The sequence below is a fragment of the Vigna umbellata genome, chromosome 1 (assembly GCF_029865625.1).
Source record: "Vigna umbellata cultivar VRB3 chromosome 1, Vumbellata_1.0, whole genome shotgun sequence".
Taxonomy (NCBI): Eukaryota; Viridiplantae; Streptophyta; class Magnoliopsida; order Fabales; family Fabaceae; genus Vigna; species Vigna umbellata.
Window position 1 is genome coordinate 5,685,362 of NC_142165.1, and position 20,008 is coordinate 5,705,369.

At 36.3% G+C, this 20,008-nt stretch overlaps 1 pseudogene; it reads left to right on the forward strand.

Annotated features, from left to right (window-relative positions):
• Positions 1 to 15,032: 15,032 nt before the first annotated feature.
• Positions 15,033 to 20,008, forward strand: LOC124830238 (disease resistance protein At4g27190-like; annotated as a pseudogene).

The following is a 20,008-nucleotide window of genomic DNA, read 5'->3' on the forward strand; positions in this document are numbered from 1 at the left end:
TTTACACAAATTATAATAATATCTAAATTATAACTAACACAATATTTGATTGTCTAATATCTGTTGGTGCATGGATATCACACATTCCCAACTTGAATAAAGACTCATTAAAAAAATTTCTTCACACTCCTTTGGTGAGAACATCAGTCAACTTCAATTCTGATCTTACAAAAGGAAATGAAATTATTCCAGCTTCAAGCTTCTCTTTGATGAAATGTCTATCAATCTTCACATGCTTTGTTTTATCATGTTGCACATGATTGTGAACAATTGCTATAGCCGAAGTATTGTCACAGTACAAACTCATAGCTTCATTTGGTTTAAAGCCCAAATATAATAGCACATTTTTAATCCACAAAAGTTCACATACACCTAGTGCCATGCCTCTGAATTATGCTCCAGCACTAGATCTTGCTACTGCAAGTTGTTTTTTACTCCTCCAAGTTACAATATTCCCTCCTACAAAAGTAAAGTATCCAGAGGTAGATCTTCTATCATCTTTTGAACTTGTCCAATCTGCACCAGTATACCCTTCTACCTTTAAGTTTCCATGATTTGAGAACAAAATTCCTTTTCCAAGAGCGGACTTCAAATATCTCAAAATCCTCTCAACAACATTCATATGAAACTTTCGTGGGTCATGCATAAATTGACTAACAACATTAACTGCATGGATGACATCTAGACGTGTATGACAAATAAATTAATTTTCATAGCAGCCTTTGATATCTTCCTCTGTCTATGCTTGCTGAATTTGAGCATTAAAAGAGTTTATGATTTGGTTCAATTGGTATATCAACTGGTTTACTCCAAAGCAGCCCAGTTTTCGATAGTAAGTCAATAATATATTTTCTTTGGCATAGGAAAATGTCATGTTTTGATTTAGCTACTTCAATACCCAAAAAAATATTTGAGGTTTCCAATTTGTTTCATCTCAAATTCAGATGCAAGGTATTATTATAAAATAGAAATCTCATCTTGGTCATTTCCTGTAACAATCATGTCATCTACATATATAATCAAAGCTGTAATTTTTTCTTTTCCTCTCTTAAAAAATAAGGTATGATCAGAGTTACTTGCTCTATAGTCAAAAGCCTTCATAGACTTGGTAAACCTTCCAAACCATGCTCTTGGGGATTGTTTTAATCCAGATAGAGCCTTCTTTAATTTGCAAACGTTCATTCCAATTGAATCTGTCATGCTTGGTACAGAATACATATAATTTTCTTCTGAAAATTCTCCATGTAGGAAAACATTTTTCACATCAAAATATAGAAGAGACCAATCTTGGTTTGCAGTTATCGACAAAAGCATTCTCACAGTGTTGAGCTTGGCTACAAGTGCAAACGTCTCTTGGTAATCTACACCATAAAACTGAGTGAAACATTTAGCCACAAGGCGTGTTTTATACCTTTCAATAGTTTCATCAGCTTTATGCTTAATTGTAAGGACCCATTTTGATAGACGACACTCTGAGGAAGAGACGAAACTTAAGCAGATTGGACTCCTTGAGGCATCCTTGACATCAATTCGCAGTGGAAAGAAGCAAAGAAGTAGAAGACTCAAGGTGCAAAGAGAGAACCCTAATCGGTTGAGAAAGCCTTAAATGTATCAATTAATCGGTTCAAAACTAAGGTTGAATAATGGGAATGACTCTAAATGGTGTGAAAATGGATTTAAACGGTTAAAAATGAAAAAAAAGGTGTAAATAAAGGAAACCCTAGCAGAGCTGCAAATGAAGTAACTAATCGGTGAAGAGGAGGTTTGTATGGCAGATTCGGTGAATGCAATGATGATTCTACTGTGGGATGGTGGATCTGAGAAGAATATGTGGTTGGCGAACGAGAAGTTCTTCATGAGAAAAACCTAGCATTGTGACCTCGAGAGAGAAATGGCTTGAGTGGTTGAAGATGTGAATGAATGCTCTCGAAGCGCAAATTAAGTTTGGTGATGACGCGTGCATAGGTTGAAGTGTTGATGAAAATAAGTGGAGGATGTGGATGCTTGTGAGTGGCGCACGGATGGGTGAGAAATTTGATTTGGGAAATGGAGAGAATGGTAGATGGAAGGTGGCTAGAGAGAATCCCTTGGATTCTCTAGCCCTGACTTTCAAGGTAGAATTGCTCCGGAGTAATCTCTACAGAATGACAATTCATTATGCTCAAAAGTGACTTACACAATGTGCTTAGCATGCTTTTATAGGGAGATGCCCACCTAATTCTACCACATGCTCAACACGTTTTACACATGTTTATTCAAGTACAAGAAAATATTAAAAATAGATACTTGGGCTTGGGCCCAAGTCATCATTCCTTCCTTCTTGAGAAGGATTTGTCCTCAAATTTGATGGTTTGTCTTTGTGAGGACTTATTTTTATACGCACCATAAAAGTTCCTCTTGTATCAAATGTGAATCTACAATAAGCATCAAACATATCTCTAATTAGATTTAATTGACCCAATAAGATACATGGAAAAATATGTTTAAAAGAAGACTTCCTAATGTTGAAATTTTCAATTTTTATAAATCTACGAAGCCTTACTTCCTTTGAAAATTTATTTTTGTCTTGAGTTATTGGTAACCATAACTCAAGTTGTGAATTGCCACATGTTGAAAGTTGTATCATTTTAAAAGATGGAATGACAAATTCTTTGAAAGAAAAGTTAAAATTAGAAGATTCAATGATAAATGAAGAAAAGTGAAAGGATAGAAAACCTCCCCTTAAGAGTCTAGGTTCTATTGTGATTGTAGGAGGAGATGTTTCCCTTAATTGCTTTTTCTCCTTTTCTTCCATTTCTTTTCTTTCAATTTCTTCCTTTTTTTTCTCTTTTCTTTTTCTTCCTTTCTTATACGCTCTTGTTTTTCTCTTCATTCTTCCTCTTCTCTTCTCTCTTGCTCTCTTCTTTCTTCCTCTTCTCTTCTCTCTTGCTCTCTTCTTTCTTCCTCTTCTCTTCTCTCTTGCTCTCTTTTCTCTTCCTCTTCTCTTCTCTCTTGCTCTCTTCTTTCTTCCTCTTCTCTTCTCTCTTGCTCTCTTCTCTTCTCTCTCTTTCTTCTCTCTCTTTCTTCTCTCTCTTTCTTCTCTCTCTTTTATTTCTCTATTTAATCTTTCAATTTTGCATTTGCTTGTCTCTTCCCATAGCCTCATAAGTTTTTCTTTAAACTCACTTTCCATATGATGAAACCTATCTATATTTTTAAGAAATTATTTTCCCTCTTTAGTGCTATTTCTCATTAGCTTTAGGTTTCTTTTAAGTGATAAAGGCACAAACTTTCTTCGCATGCAAGCTCTTAATTCATACCAATCATGAATGGAGGATTTTCTACCTTATCTAACACTAATTTGATTTTGATCCCATCACTCTCTTGCATACCCTTCAAATTTAGAAATTTATAACCTAGGAACACAATTTTCATTTGTTCTAGAAAAAGAATAGGATTTAAAAGGATCACTAATTTTAGCCATGAGTGGATGTATTTCATTAATTTTTTTTCCCAAGCTAAGTAGGTTAATGCACTTGTGTCTCTAGCAAAGAATGGAAGTTACCTATTGGCTTAATTATATATATTACACTCAATCCTATCCAATTCCCAAAAGGTACAATATTTCATGGTTCTTTCAAGTGTTTCAATCATGTCTTTGAAAGTATGTGGTTTGTCAAAACTAAAATTACTACTCCTATAAGACCTATAACTTGACATCCTTTGTTCTTAAAATTTTTTCTAATCTAAAGGGTTATAAGCTTCACCTAGAAAAGTCCCAGGTAAGAGAGGTGAACCACAAGGGTTGCTTAAGTACCAAGTCTTACCTTGCTAGAGATGTCTTAGACTAACTAATTACTACTTAAACTAAAATTACCTTTAAAATCAATGGAAATGACTAAAAAAACATAATTAATCAAACACAATTTAAAAGACTAAACTCAGTAAATGTGGACACCTAATGTGATAAGGCTTAGAGTTTAATCTCTTCTAGCCTAAATCACCCCTAAAACATGCAAAACAAAATTTCAACCATAAGCACAAATCAAACAAGGAAAGTTGCCAAGAGTTGAAAGAGCACCAAGGACTCTTCCAAACCACTTGGACTTTTTAAAGACCTTTTACAAATTAAGAATGAAACTAAAACTACAATAGGCTAACACAAGCCTATTACACAACACATTGAATTAAAACAATTACAAATATATAAATTTTCTTTTATGGTGGATGATAAGCACGATAACTTTTTTGAGTTGATTTATACCCAACAAAAAGACATTTGATCGCTCGTTCTTCAAGCTTTGTACGTTGATGTGGGTGTAAGTGAACATATATAACACAACCAAAAATATAAAGTGGTAAATAAACTACGGGAGGAAGGATACAATAATCAAACAACACATCGAAAGGCCTTCAAAAGTTAAGCACACCAGAAGGTGTTCGATTAATTAAATAAATGGCAGAGCTCACAGCCTCACCCCATAAATGAGATGGAACATTACCATTATCAAAAGTGATCTTGTCACCTCTAATATATTTCTATTTTTCCTCTCAGCCACTTCATTTTGTTGTGGTGAATAAGGACATGTAGTTTGATGAAAGATGCCTTTAGAGTTCATGAACTCTATTAATTCAATCTTAAAATATTCCCCTTCATTGTCTGATCAAATGAACTTAGTAGATGTGTTAAATTGTGTAACGATCAGATGATAAAAGGAATGAACGACATCACACACATCACTTTTATGTTTAAACAAATATACTCAGGTTACCCGAGTACAATCATCAACAAAACTGATAAAAAAATTTCCCATTATGTGTAGATTGTGGGACAGGGCCCTAAACATCTGTTTTATTTAATGAAAAAGGAAAATCATTTTTGTTATTTCTTAAAGGAAACATAACACGATGATTGTTTTCCATAACAAGGGTTTCACAAAAAAAAATCAGAAATATTGCATTTATGAAATAGTGATGGAAATAATTTTGTTAAATAACCAGAAGAGGGATGTCCCAATCATGTATGTCATAACCAAATTTTCTTTTTGTTTTTATTTTTTATGTGATCATTCGCAAGACAAGCCAACCCTCTTTTATGGGTTTGTTGTGAGACATTTTGAAGATAATACAGTCTTTCACTCTCTCTACCATTGACAAACTTCTCCTTGGAATGGATGTTCTGAAAAATACAATGGGTTGGATAAAACAAGGAAACACAAGAATGTGATTTGGTTAACTTGCTGACGGAGATAAGATTACAGTTTAATGTAGAACAAATAAAACATCAGGAATCGATAAAAAGGGTGGGAGGGATGATGAGCCAATATTTTCTTGATTTCACTTAGTTTATTGTACCGGATTTAATTAGGAAAGTGTGCTTAAATGTCCAATATTTTTCCATTTTTTCTAATTATGCTTAATTTGACCAGAAATTCTTATTTTAATTAATTTGAATTATCTAAGGCTAATTATTTGCATTATTAATTGTAGGGAAATTATTAGATAATAATTTGGGACATTTGGAGGTCAAATGAGAAATGACAATTGGGTCCATAACTGAATCACTTGGGCTGAATGAAAATACGCGGACCACACGCTGCACTCATTTTGCTTTGAAAAAAAAACACACGGGCTTCAATTATTACATCCAGTAGCGTCCAGCACGTGGTGGCATCATAATCCCGTCCAGCATTTCATTCATTTGGGCTGCATTCACGTCCAGCAAAAAAATTGGAGACGCACACGGAGGCAGCCCAGTATCACACGTCCAAGGAGAGTCAAGCAGCTGCTACGTCCACATGCTACCACGTCCACACAGCCCATCAGCACACGTCCAGCAGCCACCGAGAGAAGGGATGTAGTACGTGAAGGCACATTGGATTCATTTGGAATTTCTTTTGGAAGAAGTGGATTTTGTTTTTGGAATAGGAGGCCCTGACTTCATTTGGAAAAGGAAGCTCACGGCCCAAAGGAAGGAACAACACGCTAGGAGGTAATTGGTCACGGTCCAGCTGGGCACGGGTTTTGCTGGCTGAAGCAAAGCACATGTGGCAAAAAGAAGAAGTTCGACAAGGCTTGAAAAAGCAGCAAGCAGTAGCGTCCAAAGGAGGGGGGTACAGGAAGGAAAAAGAGGAGACCAGCCGCTACTCTCTCAGTTTTTTTTGGCTTTGCTTGAACGCTGTTACGTTTTATATGGGTGAAGAAAAAAATAAAGAATTCATTCACTTGAGAGAGAATGTAGTGCGCGGATGAGTGGGTGGCTGGAGAGGAGACACATGCGCTGATTTGGGAACGGCCTGGAGAGAGCACACGCGGCCCACATCCAGCACGAGCAAGGGAGAATAAAACGCGCTGGTTCATTAGGGTAGCAACACGTGGAATTTGGAGATTCATCTTTCACACAAGGGAGCCCGTGAGGATACAGCAGGGGGCTGGAAAGTCCAGCAGGGGGCTGATCCAGAGGGAAGAGCACGACACTACAGAATGGAGGGCTACGGCTGAAGCGGAGCAGTGTTTGGGAAGCACACGGACTTAATAAAACGGGGAGGGCTGTTCTCGTTTCTTTCTCGGTTCCACCAGCTCTCGTTTATTTTTGGCTTAATAGTCTTTTTTGTCCCCAATTTTACTCGATTGTATCAGTTTGGTTCCTGGTTTTAAAAAAGTCACAACTTTGTCTTCACATATTAAATTTTGCATCAAAATTGTCCCTTCCGTTAAATAGAACCAAACGGAGTTAAGGGATTGATTATGTGGCATAGTACAATAATAACGTGTCAATTTGAAGTTGTATGTGTGGTGACATGTCTCTTCATTCTCATTCTCTAGACTTCCTCTCTCCGCCACCATCATTCTCCAAGGCAACGCTACTCTGTAAAACCTCAACAACACTTTCCAACTTGGCTTCTTCAATTTCTTCCCAAGCCCAGGCCCGTCGAAATTCTACCTCGCCATCCGCCGCACTCTTTGCCCAGCCCCAACACCATTTGGGTTGTCAACCGCCTCCATCCCTCTCCTCCCAAGCCGCTTCATCCCTTAAACTCACCCCCACCAGTCAGTTAAGCCACTTCAACACCACTCTCTGGACATTCGCCGCCGCCACCACCAACCTCACCCTCAAGCTTCTAGATTTCGGAAAACCTCATCCCCTCGGACACGTGGCTCTCCTACCTCTACGCCTTGTACTTCGTTGCGTCGTTCTCCCCTGTCGCGGCCTTCGGTTTCTCCGAACGCACCATCGAGACGAGCTTCTGACCGCCGACGATGTTCCGCCTTTTCTTGCAAGCGAGTTTTTTGGAAGCGTTAAGGAAGTGGGTTTCAATGAGGTTGGAGAGATTAATGGGACCGAATTTTCCAATTAGTTCCATGTACGAGTCGAGGGTCGCCTTGACTTGGCCGGTTCCAAAGCCATCGGTGAAAAAAGTGACTTGGATTCCGTTGATGGTGATGGAAGTAGGGACGGTGGCGGCGTCTGCGATGGAGGATTCGAAGACGCGGTGGTAAACTAATTCGGTGGTGGCAAGTGTGACATGCAGGCCTCGGGTTAGTAGGGTTTTGCCTAGCCTAAGGTCAATAATCAAATAAGGGAAATTATATGTACAATGCATTCGTTCCCACCAAACACCCTTTGGTTTGGAGATACGTACAATGTTTCAAGTTCAAACCTTGCCTCGCAGAACACCTTCATAATTTTTTGTGCCACAATCCATTGATGTTCAATTTGTGAAACTTTTTCTTTCCTTCAGTGGCTACCTTATACACAGCACCACCCCTCTTACGTTTTTCCTCCAGGAGGTCTCCATCTTTGGCACCCGATTTGAGTTTTGGTAATTGGGGAAAATCAGAGTTGGGATTTGTGCCCAGAATCTCACCAGCAAAGTTGCAATGGAAAGGCAGAGAAGGGAAGTGGCGGAAATGGGGTGTGAGGTGCACTGTAGAAGGAATAATGGTCATTTATAATGCCCTTGTAGGTTAAGAGAAATTACATCTCATAATAAAGAAAATTAAACTAGATCCGACAAAGAATTACCCATTCAGACCATGGTCATATGCAGAAGGAAAATTGTATTTTGAAACCCACTTTTCTCAAATTGAGTTTCGAAAAGCACAGTGGGTTATGCAAGAAATTTTGTGATTCGTTTTCGGATTTTCAGAATTTAATTGTCGATTCAGAATTTAACTGTTGATGGTGAGAGTGGAGTTTTACATGTTAGGGTTCCGAGCAGGGGATCTGGGAGGAAGGTGTTTGATTGAAAGGTTTTGAGTGGGATTGTCATTGGATCGGTGGTTTTGGGGGTGGTGGTGGTGACATTGTTAGTGATGGTGAAGAGGAGGGTTGAGAGGAAGAAATTGGAAGAGGATGGGGTAGATGGGTTTTTGTATGAGAAATTACGTCAGCCTCTAATTCAGTGACATGTCATCACGCATACAATTTCAAATTGACACGTTATCACTGTACTGTGCCAGATCATCAATCCTTAACGCCGTTTGTTTCTATTTGACGGAAGGGACAATTTTGATGTAAAATTTGGTAAGTGAGGACGAAGTTGACACTATTTTAAAACCAAGAACCAAATTGACAGAATCGAACAAAACTGGGGACAAAAGAGGCTATTAAGCCTTTATTTTTATTGGAAAAAGGAATTGGTGTCACAACCTGGCGGTGTGCACACGGTGAAGAAAGCGTTGATTAAATTTTGGGAAAGAGGAGCACGAGAACGTTCAGCTGGATGCGCAGTGGTGCACACGTGGAGTTGGAAAGGAGGTGTCACGGTTTGGTTGGGAGAAGCACATTTCATTCTTGTTAGAAGTACAGTGATTCAATTGGTGATTTTCATTGAGAAGAAACCAGCAGAGGCTTTATTTTGATTTTATTACGTGGCTTGCTTTAAAAATTTCGGTGCTGACTTCATTTAGGATTTGCTTTGCTTAAGCAGTGATTTTGTTTTGTTTTAAATAGATGTGTTATGCTGATTTATTTTGTTTTAATGCTTGCACCGAACTTCTTATATATTATATACATTGAATGAATTCAGCTTTACTAATTTTATCTTATTTTCACTACTCAAGAGCGTTTTTAGTTCGTTGACTTCCCCTAATGGATATGCGTTAATGGATGAGTATAATGTGCATTTCATTTTTAGCTAAGTGTTTCTTTATTATATGTTGCAGTTGAATTATTTCATACATATTGTTTTAGGACCATTCAGTTTATTGTATTCGTTCACTATATTGTCTATTTTGTTCTGCTTCTTTATCTATTTGTATTTCCAATTTCCTCACTTTATTTAGAGACCGTTCGGTCTCAATGTAGAACTGTTCGGTCATTTGTAGGACCGTCAGGTCTTTATGTTTTGTTAGTTTATTTCAATGCTTTCAATTATGTTCGGTCGTGTTTAATTCCCATTTTAATTTTCCTTGCAAAAACACTTCGAAAACCCCCCACTGCGTGTTTGACCTAAGCTTCGAACCACATTTGGTCCTTGAGAGATGACCTAGGAGTCACTTCCTAGCACTATACTGCATTATTTAATGCAATCAAATTTGATGGGTCGCGACAGCTGCATCAAGGGATATACTACTTATACCTTCAATAGGAGATGAGACCCCATTAACATTAATAATAACAGTTTTAGACAATTAGAGGAAAAATTAGTAAATATATGAGGATCACAAGTCACATGATCAGTAGCACCTGAATCAATTATCCAATCACTAGCCTTAGTAACAGCAAAAAGATTAAGGGTAGAGTTAGATATACCTGACTTGGTCACAAATCCGACAGTAGTAGAAATATAACTCTTGGAAGTCACGGAAGTTCCAGAATCATGTTTCTCCGATTGATTTTTATCGGAAGAAGCCATCAGAAATATTCAATGAAAAAAAACACTGATTCCTATTTTGTATAGACACACAAGGATCCTATAATTCTTCATCTATTAAAAGAATGACAAGTGTACAAATCTACGCAAAATATAATAATATCTAAATTATAACTAACATAATATTTAATTGCCTAATATCCGTTAATAGAATATTTGGCATATCTTAACACGAAGTTGATAATTAAATCCATGATGTTGTTGACTTTTGCCAAATTCCAATGCACATATTCAAGTGTAGGAAACAAATATTGTATTCATTTATTTATCAATAACTTTGAATTTGTAAAAGAAACAGTAATGTGGTAGTTTTAACTTTTAATTTGTAAAAGAAACAATGATGTGGTAGTTTTAACGAGGATGAGCATGTTGGATTGAATTTTACTAATCTTTTTATAGCGATATTGATTTACTAAATATCAAATCATTATTCAATGTTTATAAAAGTATTAATTTATTTTTAAATCAAATCTTAGACTTTAAAACCTAAGAAATTCAAACTTAGTGTGATTCCTTACTTCTAATTGAATGAATTCTTGCATTAAGAATTTTATAATCAACTAAAGTATCTATTCATAGCATCTAATAACATTAAATGATCTGATTGAATCTCAACTTAGATCAACTTCTTAACTCAATCTTAGTTGATGAAATACGATGAGTGATCAGTTGATCCAAACATTTAACATAAATCAAATCATTAACATATAAATAAAACATTTAAATAAATATAAATCAATATCTATATAGAGAATTCAGAGGAGGTACATTTAATCCCAACAGAAAAGAATTCAACTTCTCATGATAAATCTAACAAAAAAATTATAAGTTGTTGTTCCTCCCTCGTGTCTCTTTAAAAGACATTTAATTTTTAAAAGAAAAATGTCATAAAGGAGTCTTATGAAAGGAGCTAAGAAAATTGAACATAATAAATAGAGCAACACTAGTAAAAAAACGTCTTTTTAACGCGCTATATACGCCTCGGTTTTACTAAAACTGAAGTGTATAAAAGCACGGTGGCATTTTTGTAGTTTTAGGGAAGTTATATGCCTCGGTTTAAAAGAAACCGAAGTGCAAGATGTCTACTACCTCGGTTAAGCCAGAAACCAAAGCATAAAGTTTTGCCATTGTACCCTCTGCTCCTCTGCAAATCATCTGACAAACTGAAAAACTTTTTGAAAAACACATACTGCCTCGGTTGTAATCAGAACCGAGGCATAAAGGTCATCGGTTTGGCACCAACTGAGTCATATAGGTTCAATATATTTTCAAAATTGCCATTATAATTTTCATTTTTTATTATTTTATGATATAATAGGCATTGGTTAAGTTGAAGAACCGAAACCGTATAGTTATATTACCTGTTATATTTTGAACCGAGGCAGTATAGGCCTAGATCCTCTTCTCTTTCTGATTCCAAGTGGGCTTGAACTAGTGACCTAATTAAGGGTTCAACTTTTTTTCCTTTCGGAGCAAGCCCAGATCCTCCTCTTTCCCTTGAACGCGCACGAGCAGCGAGGCAGTATAGGTTGAAGCTTCTTCCCTTTCTCTTCTTCCCTTGAACGCGGACGAGCAGCGAGAGTGCTGTGATGGAGGTGAGTGGCCAGCGAAGACGTAGAGAGACGCAGCGAGGCGCGACGAGGTCGCGTCTAATAGCGGCGAGACGCGGCGAGGTCGCGTCTGATAGCGGCGAGGCGCGTCGAGTCGCATCTGATAGCGGCGAGATTGCGTTTGATAGCGGTAGCGCTTCCGCGAAGGTTCCAACTTCGACTTCTTTGATGGTGACGACTACTCGAGGACGTTGGCCGTTCTGATTCGCGGCGCAAGTTTCTTTCTTCTCCTTCTTCCTCTGTTTTCGTTTGAGTTTTAGGGGTTTCCTGTTTCGTATAAGAACGCGTGTTGGGTGCGAATGAGGATGCGATGACGGACGAAGGCAGCGGTGGCGCGTTGCGAGGAAGGCGACAGCGGAGTGAATCATTTTTCGATTTGGTATTTTAGGGTTTTTGAAATTGAGAATTGAGGAATTAGGTTTTTCATTTTTAGATTTGGGGTTTCTGTTCTTGTTTCTGCGACTTAGGGTTTCAGGTATTCATCTAATTTTGGGGTTCCATTTTTGTTATCTGAGTTTGTGAAACAACGTGGTTATGTCCTGAAACAAAATTCCTAGCTTGGGAAAATCAGGTATAACTCGGATTGTAGAGGAGATTCTCTCCAAGCGCGGGTCTTGTTCATCTTTAACGTTTTTCATAGCCATTCTGGTCACTCGTTTAGCGGAAGAAGTGGAATGGCGGAGGACGGTGGACGGAGGGTTGAAAGAAGGGCGTGAGAAAGGGAGGAGCGTAGGGAATCTAGAAGAAGGGCGTGAGACAGGGATTGTCTTTGCAATCTTGATTTTTTTCAGTTTGGGGGTTTGAAATTAGAATCTGGAATTGAAATCAGAACCGAAGCACAAAGGTGGCTAAAGAAAAAAAAAGATCCTATTGCCTCGGTTTAGGTCCCAACTGAGGCAGTAGAGGGAGACAAAGTAACTCAGTTCGGAACTGAGGCAAAGAGTCTACCACATTTTGCCTCGCCTGAATATGCCTCGGTTCAGGAACCGCTGCCTATGGACGAAAATAATCGGTGTCATTTTCTCTGAGTGCAGTAGTGCAACTTTGTTGTCCAAACTCACATTTTTTTAGCCGGGCTGATCGTTTTTGTCATCCTCACTAAAAATAATTAATTATTATACTAATCAATTTAGATACAAATTTATAAACTAAAAGTTATTGATAACTAGAATAATTTCTATTATGAATAAAAGTTTATAATTAGTTTTTAAATTGGTAACTAAAGTAATTTCTGTCATGAATTGATATCTAAATTAGTCACACTAATTTCTAATTAAAAAAATAGTTTTTAACATATTTTTTGTCACTAAAATTAATTATTATTTAAGAATTTTCTTATAATGAATTAATTTAAATGAACAATGTAACATCCCAAAATATAGTAATTACCATAAATCAGAATTAATTACAATTAACAGTAAAACCATGCAATCTTTACATTAATAGATTAAGGTTCAAAAGTCGAACGGCTTGGATACAAAATAACGAGCGTAACACAAAAACAGGAAAATAAACTAGAACGAACGGTTTTACAAAAGAAATAACCGAACGTCCAAAACAGAAGAACAAAACGAAACGAACGTCTAATCAAAATGAAAGACGGACGTCCTACTGCTCCGCTTTCACTTCCACTTCAACTAAGTTTTCTTCTTGAATGACGTCCTCCAGAGTGGCCTCACCTTCTGCTCACATCCACACGGATGATCATTGCAAAACAGGACGAACGTACATAACAGTGGACAACACAAGGAAAAACGAAAGGGTAAGCTTATATAATTTAAGATATACATCAACACATACAATGGACATATCATTCCACACAATCACATAGTTTAACATATAACATCATGTAACATTGTATATATATATATATATATATAAGACGACCGTCCGGACTGTATGAAACCGTGTAGCTACAGGCGTCCTCGCACCCGAGTGATGTAATAGCCGGGATATACCTAATCAGCTGTCACTCGAGGTTAGTCCGTTCTTACGTCGCCCATGTTAACTTATGGACTAAGGACCTCCTGCCATTCCCACACATGAACTACTCCCCTCTACGTGAAGATGAGTGTCACGGAATATCAGGATGGACCAAGCCTGGCGTAGCTTATCCACAGTCATACTTTACCAAATTTAATATTCAAATATATATATAAGAGACGTTCCTCCATGGAACGCTCGTTCAGATTCCATCATCATAAAATCACTCAATATAGTGTTCGCTCTGTAATTTATTATCATTTATCATCATTCTCATCTTTAACTTTAAGAGCATAAAAGGACGAACGTTCAGTCCTTTGAAGGATTAGGACGAACATTCAAATAAGGCACTGGATGGACGAACGTGACTATCTGTTTGGTCAGTTAAATGAAACGACTCAATTTGAAGGAGTACTGATACTTAGAAAATTTCATAATAAAGATTTTGAACCAGATTCAATATAAGAAGGATGGTTAATAATACTTAGAAATTTTCTTTGAAGAAATTTGCACATGGAAGACCGATACTAGTATTAGAACGAACGTAAGAATGTGAATATTCAAATACTTGAACGAACGCTATTTTATCCAAGTGGTTATTCAATAATACGAGCGCTTAGTATGTGACCGAGCACTGACTATGACGAACGCTAGGTAGATGACCGAGCATCAATTGAGACGAACGCTTGGTAGAAGACCGAGCGCTACTCAGGACGAACGTTCGATATAAGACCGAACGCTATTTAGGACGAACGTTTGGTATCAGACCGAACGCTATTAAGGACGAACGTTTGGTATCAGACCGAACGCTATTAAGGACGAACGTTCGGTATCAGACCGAACGCTATTAAGGACGAACGTTCGATATAAGACCGAACGCTATTTAGGACGAACGTTACTTATTTTAGTATTGTTTAATTTAAGGCGTGCGATAACTTTATGCTGAGCCGAACGCTCAAACATAGTAATTCAAATAAGGACGCTCGTTCTCCAACCTAATTCTTCCCAAATGAAAGAATTCTACTCTAAGTCTTTTTCAGGGAAAAACCGAACGGTATAAGACCGTACGATTGACGAACGTAATTTATCATAGGGAGAGTTTATCATATCCAGATTTTCCAACTTTCTTAACTTTACATTTTTCATAAGATTCATACTCCATAACTTCACATCCAATATTAATCTACAGATCTTATAGAATTTATCACATTAATAACTCATACATTACATTAATCATCCATCTTCCATACATATCAAACCAACATGCGGATCAACCAAATAAGAATTCATATTCATCCATACAATCAGTATTCGTTCATGCATACTCAAACAGCCCACATACATATCTTCATAACATTCTTTCATACAACACACAAGTATAAATTAAACATATAAGCTTCCCTTACCTGGATAGCAGTGTACGTCTAACAGTATAACTTGAATTTGCCCAACTATGGCTTTCTACTCTCCAAGATCTTTCTTACGCTCCTTAACTAAGTCTAACCAAAGAAAACTCAGAGAACTCAGTTTATATCCTTGCATGCAACTGAAATAGGGTTCGCAGGAACTCCAGAACGAGCGTATGGTTTGGAAACTTACCGGTTACAGAATCGGAAGAGGTTTGGTTCAAAATGAAGCTCACTGGTCCGTGTCCCTACAGTCTCTGAAAGTTGATCGGAGTAGAAAGGAATGAGTAATAATAGAGAGAAGTAGAAGGGTTTCTAGAGAGAAGTTGGAGAAGAAGAAAGGTCAGAGTCTTGGTGGAGAAGAAGGTGTTTGCAGAGAGTGGGAGAAGTATTTTAAGAAAAATTTGTTTTCTTCCCAAGGTCAACCGGACGTGCACTCTCATGTGGACACCTGTTTTCCACTGCAGACTCAGAAGGTTCCAGCGTGACACTTGGCGGACGGGTGGCAGAGAATGTGAATGGATTTTAATGGTCTGAGTAATAACATGGGTACGTCTTTCAATGCACGGCAGAGTGGTTTAATTGCATTAAATCTGATTGGACAGGTGTTTTGTAGAGATAATTATCTAGGGTCTTACAAACAAGGTTGTGAAGAAAATTAACTTCTATGCTGAAGGTCTTATAGCGGAAGATGAAAAGAATGAAGTTTTTTATTAATGAAATCATCATAACTGCAATAGTTTTAGTAAATTGAATATTAGATATTTATTTTATTTTATCTGACCAATATCAATCTCATATCCCATAAATACACGTGTATATTACACACACACACACACACATATATATATATATATATATATATATATATAATATTATTAAAGAAGTAAGATTAAAATATTTTATTTTTGGAATAAATTTTTTCATACATATTTTCTTGACTTAAAAGAAAATTAGAGTTTTTTTATACTATGATAAACGTACAAGATTGGAATCAAATCAATTCAAATTTTCAGTCCTTCAATTTTTTGAGATTTCACTAACACAATTTAATCCCAAAATGTAAAGAAGAAACTTCTTGCACATATGTTAATCCTGTTCATATTATATAATATTATAAACACAATCCTATCGCAAAGGACTCAGTACATATCCGGGCTCGATGCCTTAGTGACCCAGTTTGAGATGCCAAAGTACAATTGAACTTAATCTGAAGCTTGGACTTTGTTCAGACATCATGCAAACATAACTGATGACTCCTCAGAAGCTTTGAAAGGTGTGGCAAGAAAAATTGTTAATGAATGTAAGGGATTGCCCATTGCAATTGTGACCGTGGGAAGCACGCTAAAGGATAAAACTATTATAAATTTTGAGTTAGCATTATCAAGACTAGAAATTTCAGAGCCACTAGATATTCCACAAGGCTTTAGAAGTCCTTATGTTTGTCTTGAATTAAATTACAATAATTTGACAAACCCATTTGCTCAATCCTTATTATTGTTGTGTTCTATGTTTCCAGAGGATTGTGAAATAGATTTGGAAGATTTGTTTCGATTTGGAAGGGGATTTGGCACAATTGGGACGATGTTTGGAACGATGGAGAAAGCAAGGAGAGAGATGGATGCAGCTATTGACATGCTCAAGAATTGTTTTTTGTTAATGCATGCAAAAGAAAAATACAAGGTAAAAATGCATGATTTGGTTCGTGATGTAGCGTTGTGGATTGCGTCTAAAAGTGGTCAAGCAATTTTCACTCGTACTGAAGTGGATCCAAGAGTGTTGGCAGATGATGAAGTCATGAAGGATATGAAAGCAATAACTCTATGGGGTTTGAAAAATGACCATCTTCTCAATTATAAAATCAACTGTTCAATACTTGAAATTCTCCTTCTTTCTTTTAATGTGAGTGGTAGCGTAAAAGTATCAGATGGGTGTTTTCAAAGTTTGGAAAAGCTTAAAACCTTAGCAATCTTAGAGTCAGCTTTATGGAATAGAGGTGCTTTGCCTTTGCAAGAGTCATTGAAGTCAATAAGAAACCTTCGTACACTATGCTTGAGGGGTTATGATTTAGGTGACATATCTTTTGTGGAACGACTGCAAGCACTTGAGATTCTTGATTTACGTTTCTCTTCTTTTGATGATTTGCCTCTTGGGATTGTAGATTTAAAAAAGTTGAAGCTTTTGGATTTGTACCAATGTTGGATTCAAAAAAAAGAAAATGTTAAACCTTACGAAGTGGTGGGGAAATGTTTGCAGCTTGAGGAACTGTATATGCATTTGATCAATTATGAAGCCTTTCCACATGATGTCTCTTTCTCCAGATTACAAAGGTATGTTATAGAAAGGGGTTATTATCAATCTTTTGAAGATAATACTTCGATTAAGAAAAAATATGCACAATCTAGAAGTTTATCAATGAATAGATTTGATGTTGCTGCACAAAGTTTTATATCATTACCAATCAAGGATCTTTTTATAAGAGCAGAGTTCCTTTGTTTGATAGACCTTGAGGGAGATTATAAAAATATAATCCCATCCATGGATCCACATGGAATGAATCAGTTGATTGCTCTTAAACTCCAAGATTGTTCAAAGATAGAATGTCTCGTTGATAGCACTATCAATACCAGCACCAGTTTTGGTTTTCTTCAAACTGAAGTAATTGCGTTCTCCATGCTTGTTTACTTAAGTTTGGAAGACTTACATAAACTTCGAGAGGTGTTTTGTGATCCCTCTTCGCGATGTTCTCTTAAAAATTTAGAAGAGCTCGAAATAAAAAATTGTGGTGAATTATATAGTATATCCTTTCCAAGGAACTCAAAACTATGCAATCGGAAAGTCCTTTCAATATAAAAATGCCCGATGCTAACTTCTCTCTTCTCCTCATCCGTTGCCCAAACTCTAGAGCTGTTAGAGGATCTAACAATAAATAAATGCATATCATTGAGACACATAATTGAAGAAGATAATGATTTCCTTTCAAGCACTCAAAGTCATTCTTCTTTGATGCTCCCAAAATTAAGGAATCTTTTCATTCAAGAATGTGACAATTTGGAGTATATTTTCTGTGTTTTTAGTCGAAGGGCTTTTAAGTTTGAAAAGTGTGAAGATATTTTGCAACCCAAAGTTGAAGTATGTATTCGATAGTGCAAAGGAACATAATGTTTCAGGGTACCCAAGTTTCCCGCAGACTAATACGAGAAGAAATTTGTTTAATTTGAATACTTTGAGGTTGAGTTTTTTACCAAATCTAATTGCCATTTGGCCTGAATATTGTCGAGCACATCCCAAGTCTTAATGATTTATATTGTCATCGTTGTCCAAAATTGTCCATACATAAGGTGATGAATGCTTCAGATATCCAACAACAGACAACTCCAGCGGTAATATATTAATTATTATTTCATTAAATTGATTAAAAATAATGTTTTAAACATAAATTAACCTTTTTAATATATGTGATTAGAAATCGGTATAGTTTCTCGAGTTATGTTGTTGAAATACATTAAGTATAACAATCATATCGCAGTACTGTTTCTTTATCATTACTTTTAATCTGATCAAGATTATAATTTATTTTCTTATTATGTTTGAGTTGAAAAATATATTTATAAAGTGAATTAGTCATAACTATGTGAAAGATATTATGTCTTTCAGTAAACAAGTATTTATCTATTTGATCAATTATTTTTTATGAGTTGTATTCAGACTCACTGATAAATAAATTATGTTGAGTTGAGTGATGAAGTTAAAAATATTAACAGTGAATTGTGTTGAGTATATAGGAGAATGAAATACTATGGTTGATTACCAACGCACTCAACCAATTGGAGGATGATCCATTGTCTCACCCCCAACTCAAAGTTGTCCTCAAATTTAGAATACTACAGTTGAGTGATTTTAGAATAAAAGGTATCTTCCAATTCCAAATGGGAGAACAAGGGGGCACTACAGAATTGGTTCCCCTAAACTTGGATATAGAGTATCTAAGATTGTGGTGTCTACCTGAGCTCAACTTCATATGGAAAGGCCCCACAACTTTTCTAAACCTCCAAAACCTTTATGAAATTCGCATCCTGAAATGTCCAAAATTGAAAACCGTCTTCTCCACCACAGTTGTTACAAGTTTACCACGGCTGACACATATGGAAATACGTATCAGTGATGAATTGGAACATATATTTCATTTGAGTGATGCACATCAACTCAAGAGCCCATATTCTTCCCAACAAGTCTGCTTCCCAACACTCAAAACAATTTTTGTTGAAAATTGCAATAAGTTGAAATGTCTATTTTATAATCTCTTGGCTAGTCATTTTACCGGTATGAGATATTTGGATATAAAAGAGTGTTCTCAATTACACAAGGCTTTTGGTTTTGAACATGAATCTGATGATGGTGGTTTAGAAGATATGGGTAAGGATGAAAAACAAGTACTATTACATAACTTGAAAGATATAAGACTCATAAATTTGCCAAACTTCGAAGAGATTCACCACAGATTTAAGTTAAATGAAGATGCTAAACAATTCATTGAAGAATGTTCTAGGTATTCTCCAAGTTTATATCTACATCCAGGTAAATTGATGTCTTTTTTCTAGACGCAAATACAATGTCTTTGGATTATTATGATGTTGTCAAGTGAAATATTTTTTTTATTAGGAAGGTTTTGGTTACACTTTGATCTATGATGAAATCCTGTCAGGCACGCACGTACTTAATAAAAATAATCCTGTTTTATTTCCTTACTATTTTCCTTTTTTACCGTAACTATTGCAATTTTCATCTATCCTTATATCTTTTATCATTTGTGTATGAATATGCAAGTTTTATCATATCTGACTAAAGAAGAGTACAAAGATATGTAACAGTCTTGCACTTGATAAACATGCTCCTCAACTACTTGGCACCAGTTTCAACTCTTACTCATTTTTTTTCAAATAATATAATGACCTTTCTGTCATCTTGCTTTATTTTCCAAATCTCCAAAACTAGAAAAGTAATGAAACTCTTGAATTTCAGGTGACACTTGAGACAGATTAAAGTATAAATCAAATGTTACATTCATTCTGGAAACAGGTGTCTACAATACGATGTATAAACAATTGCTGGAGGGAAGCAGAGTGTAGTGACGAGTTGGGTGTGGGGGTAA